This window comes from Canis lupus, chromosome 5 (genome assembly GCF_003254725.2).
Source record: "Canis lupus dingo isolate Sandy chromosome 5, ASM325472v2, whole genome shotgun sequence".
Classification (NCBI taxonomy): Eukaryota; Metazoa; Chordata; class Mammalia; order Carnivora; family Canidae; genus Canis; species Canis lupus.
The window spans coordinates 13,724,561-13,739,323 of record NC_064247.1 but is presented as its reverse complement, the minus strand read 5'-3'; the positions used below and the strand labels follow the sequence as shown (position 1 = coordinate 13,739,323).

General features: G+C 48.2%; 1 protein-coding gene across 7 annotated transcripts in view; it reads left to right on the top strand.

Annotated features, from left to right (window-relative positions):
- POU2F3 (POU class 2 homeobox 3) overlaps positions 1-14,763 on the top strand; it is a 75,412-nt gene that overhangs the window by 35,200 nt on the left and 25,449 nt on the right. For 3 of the 7 annotated variants that reach the window (XM_025465228.3, XM_049109871.1, XM_025465227.3), the window contains one exon: positions 3,024-3,067. The exons of the other annotated variants lie outside the window; for them this stretch is intronic. The gene's annotated coding sequence lies outside the window, so the exon portion shown is untranslated. The remainder of the gene's footprint in view (positions 1-3,023; positions 3,068-14,763) is intronic. 7 annotated transcript variants of the gene reach the window in all.

The window sequence follows — 14,763 nt, the reverse complement described above, 5'->3', positions numbered from 1 at the left end:
ACTAGAACATGGGCCCTGCCCACAGGAGCTCCCAGCCGGGGGGTGGGGGGGTGGGGGGAATGCAGTAGAGGAAAGGGAGGGTCCCCTGCATTGTAATATTAGTGCCAATTGGGGCTGGTTCCACGAGTCTCAGAAAGCCTGGCAGGCACGCATTGCCAGGCACAGCCAGGGAAGGGAAATGAGCCAGAGGGAGGCTCTGAGATCTCCCTATGAGATCCCCAGGGGTTGGGAGCTAAGGATGGCAAGACTGTCAGTCCCCTGAGATTTGTTTCCCTCTGTGGGCCACCCGGCTTCTGGTTCTACGCTTCCAAGTAGAGACAGGATTATGGGGGGTGGGCAGCCTAAGAGACAGAAGAAGATGAGGAGCTAGCAAACCACATTTTGCCCAACCTAAACTGTTGATACAGAACGTCCCTCCTTTTGTCCCCTCTGAGGTGCCAAAGCAATTGAAAAGCAGATACCGGAGCCTCGCAGAACTGTGCTGGCGACAGGGCTTTGATGCGGGGCCACAGAGGGCTTCAGAATTAAATACAACCACCAGGCACAGGTGGACCTTAAAGTACCCTCCTAGCCAACAGGCAGGTCTGAAAAGAGGGACCAGAAGGGACCAACCCCCACACACCCACTTCCTTCTAAAACTGTGGTTCTCAGCCTTATCAGACCCAGTGTCCCTTGTAACAAGGATTCTGTAAAGCCCCTTTAATCTCCTAGAATGGAATTTGTAGAAAACATAAATAAACATCAACAGGATGCTCTGATTTGAATAAGAATGAAAAAAGGAATTTAAAATAAAATAATATCTATTTCAGCAAGCAAATCCTTGGGCTTCCTCCCCTGGAAGGTTAAAGGAGCCAGTAGGATGCTAATGCCCATGTGACACACACCAATACAGACTGATAATGGTATGTTCTCTTGGCAGCCCAAAAGCCATGCTTTTCTAAAACGTGAACTCTCCATAAAGGTCCAAAAAATAAGAGAAAATCTTTCCTCAATTTACACAAAGAAGCATCCCTGGAAAAAAACCAGAGCCTGTTAAAAGTATGCAAAAGGGCACTTGGTGCTCGTATTAAGAAAAAAATGAATTGGCTTCTAGGCTCTCATGATTATAGGCAGGCTACCTACTGACACAAACATCTGGGGGTAGCTTTTGAAAGTTGTATAAAAGTTCTAGGTCAGGGAACCAAAACCAAAAACAAACAACAAAAAAAAAGAAGTTGTATGAAAGTTGCATGGGACATAATTACGGGCTTGTTTGGGAGACTTCTGCATTGCAGGGTGTCTAGAATGCCTGCCCTCTGCCCAGTAAATGCAAATCATGCCTCTCAATTAAGCAGAAAAACCACCCCACACAATTCGGAAAACAATTTCCAGGTTGGCCTTCATCGCCAGTGAGGACAGCTGGTCTAGACCCACCAGGCAGATAGGTCACTCCCACCAGGAGAGCAAGATTTACCCGGGGCCGTGGTCCTTCCACGTAGAAACACAAGGTAGTGGAAAAAACAGAGGCTCCCCGGCACTGGAAGGAGGCACCCCAGAAAGAGCACACGCAGCCTCTGCCCTCGGAGAACGTGCTTGCTATCCAATGAGGGAGGATGCCTACGTAGATGTGCAGCAGAATTAATTTCTCAGGCAGGAGGGAACAGGTGAGATTGCATGACTCCTTTCTCCAGAGGGATTCCCTACTGCTGGCGGTGAAGATAATATAACAACAATCATATTTACTGGACCCTGCCTGTGTGCAGGCACCGAGTGCAAAATGCAAAATTACGAGCTGCTATTATGATGCCGAGTAGTATCCGTTATTCCAGGCAATACTCTGGCAACCCTGCGAGGCACTTGGGACCCTTCCAGGTCTATGGATAAGGAAACCGAGGCACTGAGTGAGTAAAGAATCTTCCCACAATCACACCGCCATCCAGAGGCGAGTTGAAAGCCAGGTGCGCCAGACCCCACGGCCCTGCTGGTCTGGGAGCAGCAGGCAGCAGGGTAGAGCCGACTGTGCGGTGCCTCCTGTTCCTCATCGGAAGCGGAGAACAGGGAGAGTGTCTCCTTCCTGGGCATGGCGCAAGGGCTAATTACAGCTACGATACATAACTCAGAAGAGTCTGTGACATACGGTAATCGACCAATAAACATTAGCTCCTATTACTTTCTGATGAACGAGAACCCATAATTTTCCCGTCCTCTCCTCTCCCTGTGTGGCTGCCGAGCCGGGCTCGCACCAGTTTAGATGAGCTGCAGATGCTACTAGAATGGTAATCTGTTCTGAGCTCCCTGAGCTCCCAAGCTAAGCCCCCAGCCACCCCAGGCTTGGATGGGAAGCAGTTGACAAGTGTCTTTGCTTTCGAAGAGGTGGGAATTTATCTTCCTTTGCCAGCCAGGCTTGGCTCTTCGGCCCGAAGCTTGGATGTCAGCTGTTTTGTGTTTGTGGCCCTGGGCATCAGCCCCGGGGTTGGACGGACCCAGCTTGTTGAGAGCCGGGCAGTGGGGAGCGGTCGGGGGCGGGAGCCGCTGTGGGTGCTCAGGAGGCGTGGCCCTACTACACCCTGGTTTACCAGATTGCGCCGCCACCACCACCACAAAGCCCCTCTGGGGCACTGTCCCTAGCACTGCCCAAGTGCATGGAAGGACCTAGATGGGGCGTGGAGATGGACTCTTCCTCTGTGTGCCTGTGCGGGATGGAGAGGCAGTGAGGACGCGACGCGAAGTGGCCGGCATCCAAACCCTCTTTCTGATTCTGCAGGGATACAGAGGTGGACCTTCCTCGGAGATTTCAGTGAGTTGCCTTTGGTGGACGCAGACTCCGGTGAAGGGCCAGCTCCTCCCCGCTCTCACGCAGGAGTCTTTTTGGAGCAGCCGTGTTGAAAGGGAAGCTGGATTTGGCCCCAGTCGCAGAAGGAGCTAGTACCATTCACTGAGCTCTCGGCTCAATGAGCACACTGCGCTGAGGCCTTCAGATCTAGTATCTCATCGCAACCTGGCAGCAATCCAGAGCAGTCGCTTTTGTGCTCTTCATTTTACAGATGGGGAAACCGAGTCTCAGAAAGGTCAAGGAGCTTGCTCGGAGGTAGGATTCAAGCCGAGGATGATGGAATGTGCCAGGCACTTTACGTAGAGTTATATCTCATTCACTATTACTTAATTCTTACAACAGCCTGGTGAGGTGAGCGTTATTATTCCCATTAGATAGCTAGGGAAACGATCACTCAGGTTAAGTAAGTTACCCGAGGTGGAGCTCAGATATACAATAGGCCTGTCTGCCTCTCCACCATACCAGGCTGCTGGAGAGAGAGAGAGAGAGAGAGATCCTGCAAGTGAGACGTGACCTCACGTTACCCAGAGCCCCTCATCTGACATCCGTACAGTACTTTTCCACATTTCCAGAGCCTTCTCACTCATACCGGCTGCTGCAGACCTCTCACAGCCACGGCTTGGCAGCTGGGGTGGCAGAGATAGCATCTGCAGGCTCAGGGAAGGTTGCCAGGTGAAGGGTGGGGTGAAGAAGGGTTCCCACCCAGAGGGTTCCCCTGGCCCCACGAGGAGCACCTCCCCGGGCCTGTGCGTGAGAAGGGTGCAGGGAGAGGAGTGTTCGCCTGTGTATAGGCCTGCAGGGCAGGGGGTGGGACCTGGCTTTCTCTCTGCCCCCCGGTCAGAGGGCTGTCAAGGCAGCTCTAGTAACCAGGAGATTACTTCTCCCAGACTTGCAGCTGCAGCTGAAAATACACTTTTTCCATCTCAAACTTCCTTCTCCTGGTCCAGCCCAAGAATGGCTTCAAAGGCCGCTCCCAGGGCTCGGGAGGCGTTCCTGTGTACCTGTTCAGTTCCCTAAAATGGTAAAGTGACTTGCAGTTCAGTGGTAGAGCCGGGCTGTATTCAGCTGACCTTTATTCTGTGTCTCCGTGCTGACGGGCACTCTGTTCAGTGCGGGTCTGCTGTCTCCAGATCCACCTTGTTCTGCAAATCGCAGCTGCCCCCCCACCTGCTCCCACAGCCCCCTGGACCTCTGCTGCTTGGCTTCACCTCACATGTCAAGACCACCCCCCCACCCATGTGGCCACTAAAATGCCCTTGGCTCGCAACCTCCAAGGCTCCTTGGTTCACATCCTGGTTTGCTTTTGTTTCTTGGCGGCTCCTCTCCTGCGCTGGCGTCCAGAATTCGTTGACATGGACTGCCGCAGGGTGTCCCTGGGCTGAGGCTTCCAGATGACTGTGTGCGGGTCAGAGGTCCAGCTCTGGCATCGCACAGACCTGCGTTCGAATTTTGGCTCTACCAACGGGCCGTGTGTCATCTGGTCACTTCACCCTCAGCCTCAGTTTGTGCCTCTATAAAATGGGGGGAGATAATAGCACGAACCTTATAGCATTGTTAGGAGGAGGATTCAATGAGATTTTGAATGTAAAGTATCTGGGCCACAGTAAACTGGATACACATCAGTTATTGGTGCTGTCGCCATCACATTGGTCTGGAGGCCCGGGTTCCAGGTGGCAGTTCTGTTCAGATTCCCACAACTGCTGACCTTCCTCCGAGGATTCTTACCTGAGCCCTGGTACCTGACTTAGCCCGTTATTAGAGTAATAATAAGAAAAAGATGCCAGAGTCGATGTGTGCCAGGTAAACACAGGCAGGTCTCACTATACCTAAGACAATGGTTCCCAAATGTACATAAGTCAAAGTTATGTAAACTATATTTTTCTGCACCAAGAGAGCCTATTTAAGGGGTGTTAGACTGAATTTTCTTTTAACTTAAAGGTTGTATTTATTTGAATGGGGGAAGGGCAGAGGGAGAGAGAGAAAAAAGCAGCCTCCCTGCTGAGATGGGAGCCCCACCTGGGGCTCAATCCCAGGACCCAGAGATCATGACCTGAGCCAAAGTCAGATGTTTAACCGACGCCCCTAGACTGCATCTTTTCAAATAATGAAAAACACCCTTCTACAGCCAGTTGGAACCAAACATCATCTATAGTATTTGCTTAAAGTGTCTTATATGTTAATCTTGCTTTTCCCCCCTCATGACATCTCTCATAGAAAGTGTGTGATCCTAACAAGACAAACTTTTTAAATTTTACCCCATCTCTGTGTCTGGGCTCCTCTGAGGACTCAGAAGTAGGTTTCGCAGACTCCTTGTGTAGCTGGTAAATGAGGCCTGGAAACATTGGGAGACCTGGTCCCTGGGGGTAAACGTCAATTTCTGCAGGGGGCAGTGGTGGGGTGCTTCTGTGCCCCTGGTTCTGGGCTGGGACCCTCAAAGAGAAGAGTGATCAAGTTGCCAGGGCAAGAGCCACCAGGCCAGAACCACTCTGTCTGGAAGGGGAAGCAATGCAGCTGCAAAAGGGCAAGGAGTTCCTCTCTGACATGAACCAGAACAACTTCCTCTCTGAGGACTTGGTACTCCCCCTTACACTCAGCCTGGCAGCACAGAGGGCAGCTTCCTGGCGAGCAGGATACTTCCCAGAGCTTGCTTGGCCTTGCCCAAGGGGCCTGAGAGGGACAGACACTTTTCTGGCATAAGGCAAAGTGAGAACAACAGGACCTGGGGTTTGGACTTTGCTCACGACGTGTCAGCTCTGCAAGGGCCCAGTGTCCTCAGGGAATGTTCAGGCAGGCCTCAGAGGGAACAGGATCTGGAGGGTCCAACCTCACAAGAGGCTGTCAGGTTCCCTCATTCCCAGATCCCAAGGGCTTCTAAGTACTGCCAGGGTGCTCATAAGAATCCAGGAGAATCCTCTTTGAGATGATGGAGGGGTCTTGAAGGTAGGGAGACACAGGACTGTGCAGGCATCTCAGCTCTGTTTTGAGTGACCCTTGGCACTGGCTTTCACCGCCCCCCCCCCACCCCGGCAGCCTCTCATTCATCTTTCCAGACTCAGCTCAAATGTCTCCTTCTCCAGGCCGCCCCCCGCCCCCTGGGACCCTCCCCTCCACCTTCTGTATCTTGACAAGCTTTTACTATGCGTGGATCTGCCTTCCAGACCAGACTGTGAGCGATTTGAGGGAAGGGACCGTATTTTACTTATTACAGTAGAGCAGTGCCTGGCACAGAGTGGACATTCAGCAAGCATTTCTTATTAAATGGATGGAGGGATAGTTGGCATGAACCTGTCTGCCGACTATCCACACATCCCTCTCTCCCGGGTGCCATGAACCCCTATGTCTCTCTGCTTTTCAGGGCCTTCTGTTCTTCGTGATGCTCTGCTCCCTGTCCTTTTTTTCTCAGCAAGTGATCCACAAAAACTCACCCCTTTCCCCAGGGAGGTGAGCTTGTTGGGTTTATGCAAATAGAGTATGTCATGGGCTCCATCCAGTCCAGTCGAGTAAATATTTCCTAACTCCTCCACTTGCTGGCTGGGCCCCAGGAGCCGTTGGCTGAGGCTCAGTGGTTGTTGGGTGCTAGGGCCTCCCGTCTAGGGAGGGTCTGCATAGAGGACTCTGACCAACCCAGTGTGTTTTTATTATTATTTATTTATTTATAGATTTTATTTATTTATTCATGAGAGACACAGAGAGGCAGAGATGTAGGCAGGGGGAGAAGCAGGCTCCATGTGGGGACCCCGATGTGGGATTCGATCCCGGCACTCTGGGATCACTCCCTGAGTCAAAGGCAGATGCTCAACTGCTGAACCACCCAGGCCAACCCAGTGTTTAAAAGGCTTTGAGATTGGGGGAGCCCTGGGTGGCGCAGCGGTTTGGCGCCTGCCTTTGGCCCAGGGCGTGATCCTGGAGACCCGGATCGAATCCCACATCGGGCTCCTGGTGCATGGAGCCTGCTTCTCCCTCTGCCTATGTCTCTGCCTCTCTCTCTCTCTCTCTCTGTGACTATCATAAATAAATTAAAAAAAAAATATATTAAAAGGCTTTGAGATTGGGCCTCCGCGCCAAGCCATGTAGCCTAAGCCAGATCAGGGCCCCTTAACAAACACCCCTGGGGGGGTCATGTGGCTCTCCTGGGACTGCCCTCTCCTGGCCAGTTCATGGAAACAGTGGGGGCAGAGATATCCAATGACACCTGATATTACTGTGACTATTTTTCATCAGCAAATTTGGATTAAATCTCTAACTCTAGAGTCAAAGACTCACAGATCCTCAGGGCTGAAGGATCCCTTAGATCAAAGGTCCCCTGTTCCCAGAAGGGCTCCGCAGACCTCTGCTGTCTGCACAAAGGCTTTTCCCCCCTCCCTTCTACCCTGTATGTCAATACGCTCATTCATAATATAACATCTTACAACTAAGCTTTCACTGTCTGCAGTGACATTTCAAAAGAAGAAAACAGAACAAATTTTTATATAATTTTATTCAATTTTTTCCATTTGAGATTTTGCTTCTTTCTTTGGTGTTAAAACATCAATCGTATGTAATGAAATGATCTCACACCCCAGTCAGATGGCCCTTGTTCCCATGTGTCTGCCAAAAGTCACCCAGGGATTTTGGCCTCAAGACCCAAAATACAGCCTCCTCTAGGGTTGAGCAAATGCCATTGTTAGGCCATTTTTTTTTCTTGTTAGACCCCGATCAACTCCCCATTGTCACCATCTCTGGAGTTGTCACTCTGCTTGCCTCATTTCCAGGACCTGAGTCCTTCCCCTTCACCTGACAGCCGCTCAAGAGTTAAGAAGAACTGTCACCCTGAAATCTTCCCCTTTACATGTAGACATCCAGGTTTCCCCAAATGATTCCACACATCAGGTTTCCGACTGCTTTACTTAAAGCAATTACATAATACATGAATATCTTCTGGAAGACTTTTGATCCCTGCCCCATCTCAGCCCTCTTCCCAGAAGTAACTCCTATTTACTGGTGTGTGGATATATATCTAGATAAATTTTCTCTCTGCACTTGTATGGACATGGGTTCAAATGGACATGTATAAATATTTGTGGGTTTTTAAAGATGCATATATACGTATATACATTTTCATAAATTATACTGTGCGTATTTTTCTGCCACTTTCTTTTTAAACTTAAAAATAGGATTTTTAGGCTCACCTGAGTGGCTCAGTGGTTGAGCATCTGCCTTCAGCTCAGGGCATGATCCTGGGTCTGGGGATCGAGCCCCCCACAGGGCTCCCTGCGAGGAGCTGGCTTCTCCCTCTGCCTGTGTCTCTGCCTTTCTCTCTCTGTGTCTCTCATGAATAAATAAACAAAATCTTTATAAAAATAGGATTTATAGATTGCTTCATGGCAATATATTTGGTTATATGATTTTTTTAATGACCACGTAACATTCTATGGTTCCAGTGTAATTTTACTTTTTTATTATCCTTCTGATGGACATTAGATCATTTCAAGTTTTTTTTGTTTTTGCCTTTTTTTTTTTTATGGTGCTCCGATGACCTCTTTGAACTCCTACGTGCCTTGATGCCTTTATATGCATATATTTTGGTCTACCAATCACCCTCTTTAAGTGTAATCTCCATAGGTGTGCAACGTTTAATTGTCAGATGACATCTGGTTAGGCCAGAGCACAGTGGGATCTCTTGTTCATTTGCTCATCCATTTACTCATTCAACGAATTTTTATTAAGCATGTGCTATATCTGTGTAATGCCCTGATTATAGTCGATCCAAGCCCAGATAAGGCTGTAGTAGGCCTATCTTCATGGAACTTACAGGATCAAACAGGGGAACCTCCCTAGATGTTCTACTTCCGTTAGTACAACCTAGCCTACAGATTGTTTTAAAAGATAATTATATCACACAGTCAACTTACATGCTCCTAAAAGTTATTAATGTCTCTCAAGTATTTTAAAATATTAACTGTTGCCTCAACTTGTAGAGTTAATTTTCATATTCTAAGTCAAGGATTTTTACATTTGCATTTTTATCTTACTACTTTCTTCCTATCTTTCCATATTTTTAAGCTTTTTAAAAAAATCTTGCTATCTTTGGGCATAGTACTAGGTAGACCTATTCCTCATACAGAAATTTATGAAGTATGCATGCTACACCTTCATGCAATTTACTGATAACATTCTTAGCAAGACTGGACCGTGTGCAGAGTCCTATGGCATGCCATCAGAGATGTCCCTCCTAGATGACAGTGGCTTGTGAATTAACCCTATCTCAACCATATGACCCCATCTTGACCTCCAGGAATAATATATATACACATGTATCAAGCATACATACAATACATGTATACATGCAATAATTACAGCATTCACCTGATCATCTTTTTTTTTTAAGATTTTATTTATTTATTCATGAGAGACACAGAGAGAGAGGCAGAGACATAGGTAGAGGGAGAAGCAGGCCCCCTGCAAGGGGCCTGATGTGGGACTCGGTCCTGGACCTCAGGATCACACCCTGAGCAGAAGGCAGGTGCTCAACCGCTGAGCCACCCAGGCATCCCCTGATCCTCATTTCAAGGAACCCTATAAGAAAGGGAAATCAGCCTAGACTAGCATGGCTTTTTGAGTCAGTGTGATATAGTAGAAAGGGTTGACTCTGGATCCAGACCTAGGTTCACATTCTTTCCCTGCCTCTTCCTGGCTGTATGACCTTCGGGAAATATTTGACTTCTCTGAGACCCAGTCTCCTGTATTCTAGGATTGTCGGAAGCATTTGTGCATTAATCCCCTGTGGATCTAATAAGCACTTACTAAGTAGCAGGCATCATGCTCTGCTGGGCAGGCCGTAGCAAGTAAGATAGATCTCCCAGGTATCATAATCTTCATGTTGTTTGATGACAGAAGCAAGGAAAACCTTCCCTGGGATATAATTTACAGACATTTAGCCTGAGTCCTTGAGACCCAGGTAAGAATCAGAGATTATCTCCCTTTTCTAGGTAGGAAAATAGATAGATGGTTGGAGAATCCCTTGACTCAAAGTCACTCAACTTTTTCATAAGAAGTTCAGTAAGTGCTCCCCAGCCTTAGAAAATTTAGCATGCACTGTCAATTGTGGGAGTTTGGCCAACCTTTGCCCCTGGAACCCTAACCCAGGCTAATAAGGGTAACAGCATAGATAGGTACTCCATACAAATTGAACCAGAGGGTGAGCCCGATGTGAAAGAGAGCTGCATGGAGCTACAGTAGTGCCTCACTTATCCAGAGAGCCTGAAGCCCAAGAATAAGAAGGAAGTAAAATCTCAGAGCCTTCAACTTTTATTTTAGAAACAGTTGTAATGAGCTTAATGATCTGGTTTTTCCAGCCCTTAGCAAATGAAAGCTGCAAATTTGAGCTGAAATAGGGGCTGCTAGAAGCAAGCATACCAACAGTAGCAGATAAAAATCTGGTGTGAGAAAGGAGTTTAAAAACCAGAACTGCAAAAAAGAAAAAAAAAAAGTAAAAGAAAAAAAAAGCAATTGGGGGCCATTTAGTGCTCTGGCCAACAGAGGCCAAACACTTTGTACCCCCGAGGGCATGATTGCTTTTAAAAGGAGTTTACAATTATGACTTGAGTCATTCACTAAATTATCTTTCAGGTACTCTTCAAGGGAAAGTAGAGATATATATAATACCTTTAGCAAGGTCCCTATTCAAAATGAAACCAATCAATATCTACCCCAAACTGAAATAAAAGTCTTTGGAGCTGTAAGGGATAGATTTTGAGAATGAAAATTTGCCAATGTGGGAGGGAGAGAAATCCTAGGGATTTGAAAGATGTGTTAGATTTTAAATCAGAGGACTTGAGTTCAGATCCTAGTTCTCCTACTAGCCAGCCATGTACTGGGATAAATCTCTTCTCTTTCGTGAATTTTGTTTTCCTCAACCGTAGAATGGGAGTAACATCTCCTGCCTTTAAAATCTCGTGGGAATATGCTGAAAATCAATCAAAATTATATGTTTGAAAGTGCTTTGTATGCTGTAGAACATCACGGAAAGGTCTAAGGGAGATCTATAAGCCACATCCCAGGGGTTGCCTCCTGGTAGACGGTGACTCAAGATGCAAGAAGACAAGGAGATGAGTTTTTACTTATTGCTGAACACACACATACACCCAGGAACATCCACATCTGTATGTGTGCTCATTGACATCATGTGCCCTGAAACTACTCAAGAGTTTCCTCTCCCCAGGCAAAAAAAGAAACTCTACAACTAACTTTAACACCTCATAAACCAAAAAGTTCTATATGGATACATGACATTTTGAGTGCTTACTATTTTTTTTTAAGATTTTATTTATTTCATGAGAGATACACAGAAAGAGGCAGAGACATAGGCAGAGGGAGAAGCAGGCTCCCTGCAGGGAGCCTGTTGCAGGACTTGATCCCAGGACCCTGGGATCATGACCTGAGCCAAAGGCAGACGCTCAGCCTCTGAGCCCCCCAGGCATCCCGAGTGCTTACTATTTTTATTCATCATTTTTTTCTCATTTAAAATTAATAATTAGCTTTAAAAAAAAATCAAACTTGAAGGAACTGGGTGACCTCGAAAGGGCACATCTTCTGGAACTCTAAAGGCCCTCCACTCCATCATCCAGCATTTGGGTTGTCCGTGGTCTTTGAGATTGTTGTCTAGGTTGGTTCATTCAGCCCTGAAGCCTCAACAGGGAATTCCTGAAATGAACAGCCCTTTGTTACAAAGGATAAGGCTTCAGGGCCAGAAATATCTGTTTTGTCCCCAGATCTGTCCGTTCTGCCTCCTGGGCTCTGTTCTTAACATTTTGGCCATAGGCGCTTCCTCACCAGTTCTTCCTTGAGCTGCTACGCTCAACACCCTTTTCACCAGTTGCCCTGCTTGCACTGTATCCTCTTCCAACCCCTATTCCACACCGCTGTTGGCATAACAGAGCTCGTGGCCTCAACTCTTGTTACACTTCACCCCCAGAGTCCAGTCTGAACTCCTGCAAAGCACGCAGGGTGGCCAGGGGCCCTCTCCCCACCCCACACAGCAGCAGCAGCTGAACCACTTGTTGCTCCCTCCCTCTGCAACTTCCGACAAGCTCTTTCCACTCCCTGGCATGCCCTTCCTCGCCTTCTCCCGGTGAGCCCCCTTCTTCGCCATTCAGGGCTGCTCAGAAGGGCTTTTTTCTGTGAAGCCTTCCTTACTGCATTCCCCCTTCCCTAGCTATGCCCTGCCCTGCCACGGTGGGGGGTGAGCGACAACCCTTCCATGCCACCACTGTGTACCCTTCTGATTGCCGCAGGCCTCGCATGGCAGCTGGTTCCTTCTTGTGAGCTGTCTCCTAATGCACCTGGGAGGCCTTTATTCATCTTCGTGCTTCTAGTTTCCCTGGGTATACAGCGGGTGCATACTAAATGCTTGTTGCACTAAACTGACCTAGGAAGGGGACCTTTATGGGGGCAGAAAGCCTGTGTTTCTAGCATGCCACATAGAAGGCCAGCTTAGCCCACTATTATTAGAGCAGATCCAGCATCAGAGGGCCACAAGGGGTGCCTCACTTTATTTGGGGTGCTGCAGGAGTACAAGAGACAAGGACCTCAGCCTTACTAGAAGACTGTTCTCAAAGATGAAAATTACTAGGGAAAACCATTTCCTTTCATTGATAACCGATGCTCCGACTTTCAGGGCCAGGCTTCCAGGTCGCAGACAGTAATCCAGGAGAGGCCGAGGACAATCCCACTTAGATTTGTGGTAGACTTTACTTTCAATAACTATGGGGGCCCCACGTACATGTAAAAATCCCAGGCTCCCCTGGTGGAAATGTTTACACCAACCATGCACCACATGTGAAAACAGCAGGACGCACGGAGGAGGCAGGGCTCCACAGGCACATTTCTGGGGGGCGGGGAGCCAATGGGGTTGCCTCATAGAGTGGTGTAGACAGAAGGGGCAGGGGTCTGGAAGCAAAAGACCCAAGTAGAAAGTTAAGCTCTGCTCCCCCTAGCTGTGTGGCAGTGGGCACGCTACATAAATTCTCCTAATTGTTTCTACATCTGTAAAAACATCTGATAAGATTATTTCCCTCCTTAACTTATCATGAAGAATGAATGATGATACATTCAAAAGTGCTTTTTCGTCTCTAAAGTGCTAAAAAATAGATTATGTGTTCTCTCTCTGGAGCTGAAGCTCTTGGAACTAATGGGTGGAGTGATTCGCAACTACAAGCTGGTGCGTTGTGTACACCCGTGTGCATGAGCATGCATGCGTGCGTGGGTGTGTGCATGCATGTGCACGTGTGTGTGTCCAGGACAAGCAGGACATCTGCCCTTCCTTTTGTTACTTTCCTTTGGAACCCATAGTAAAATACACACTGGGGTGGGGATTTCATGGTATGGGCTGAACCTTCTCTTTCCAGTCTTCATTTATCTTTCTCGTACTGAGGGAGGGAAACAGCAAATATCAAACCCCTAGAGTGAATTCCTACACATCCAGGAAATACAGAATGCTGGTTCCCGAGCCAAGTATGTTATGTTATCGTATCTGGTAGATGTGTGCTTTATCTGGACATAAACCTTACCCGGTGCAGTAATCGAGAACTTTGAATGGGGCCTTTCTTTTGATAAGAAAACAGTGGGATTAAGGTTACTGCTGAGTTGGGGCACCTGGGTGACTCAGTGGTTGAGCGTCTGCCTTCGGCTCAGGGCGTGATCCCGGGGTCCTGGGATCAAGTCCCACACTGGGCTCCCTGCATGGAGCCTGCTTCTCCCTCTGCCTGTGTCTCTGCCTCTCTCTCTGTGTGTGTCTCTCATGAATAAATAAATAAAATCTTAAAAAAAAAAACTCACTGCTGAGTTATGACAGGAGACAGGGTATGCTCAACCTCTGAGTCACCCAGACGTCCCTCTTTTTTCTTTTTAAGAAAGCATCCCCTGCTCTGGGAAGAACAGCAAAGTCCGTCCATGATAGGCAGCCCAGGTGTATGCCCAAGAACCCAGGGTGATGGCAAACTGCTTTCACTCACTGACGCTTCCCAAGAATAGCCACTGGGCTCAGGAACCGTTCTCTGGGGTTGACTTAGAGACCATGTTCAGCATTTCTTCCCCCACTGCACCTCCTACTTCCTGCAGCTTCACTTATTTGGGGGCAGAACAGCTCTCTGGGCAAATCAACAGTTCCGTGGGCCTCCTCCCTGGAGAGTAGTAGCTCTGGGCTCTTCTCCACCAGGTGGGCTACCGGAGAGCCAGAAGGGTCTGATTCAATGGGATCGGGGTGACAAAAGAGCACTTCCGTCAACCCAAGGGAAGGGAGCAGCAGGAAGGGAGCTTCGCAGGCATCTCGGGAGGGCTCTGAAGGAATGCAGTGTAAAGCTGCTCGAGTCCACCAAGAAATATTTGTGAGAATGCGTCCTCAGCGAGGGCACGGCCCCTTCCCAGAGTTATTAAATTTGAATGCATGGACTTATGTGCCAGAGGGAGAAGAAAACTTTTATGGGTTTAAAATGATGGGGTTTTTCACACATGTGTCAGCACTAGCAATGCTATGTCTTAAGAACTGAAGCCAAAGCATTAAATAACACGACTGATAAGCCTGTTGCATTTCCAGAGTAGGTGCAAGCCAGAAAAACAGGGATGCCTCTTTGAAAAGTTTCTTTCCAGGAGGTGGCAACTCCAAGTGGCCCCGGCTTCCTAGGAAGTACTGGTTTATTCAAGGACTCCCCACCCCCACCCCAGCTCTTCTCTTCCTTTTCTAGAATTTTGGATGGGTTCAGGAAGAAGATCCCAGTGTCCATATGCAAAGGTGCATCTAGGCGGGTCTGACATAAGTGGGACTAGAGACCAGGGAATGGGTGAGGCCCTCTCCCCAGGTACTTCCCAGAGGCATCCTAAGGGGGCGGGAGCCTTGGACTCACAGGGAACAAGCAAGAACCGCAGAAAGAGGAGAGTCTCCCAGGTGAAAACGCAGCCAACATCTCCTGGGGGAC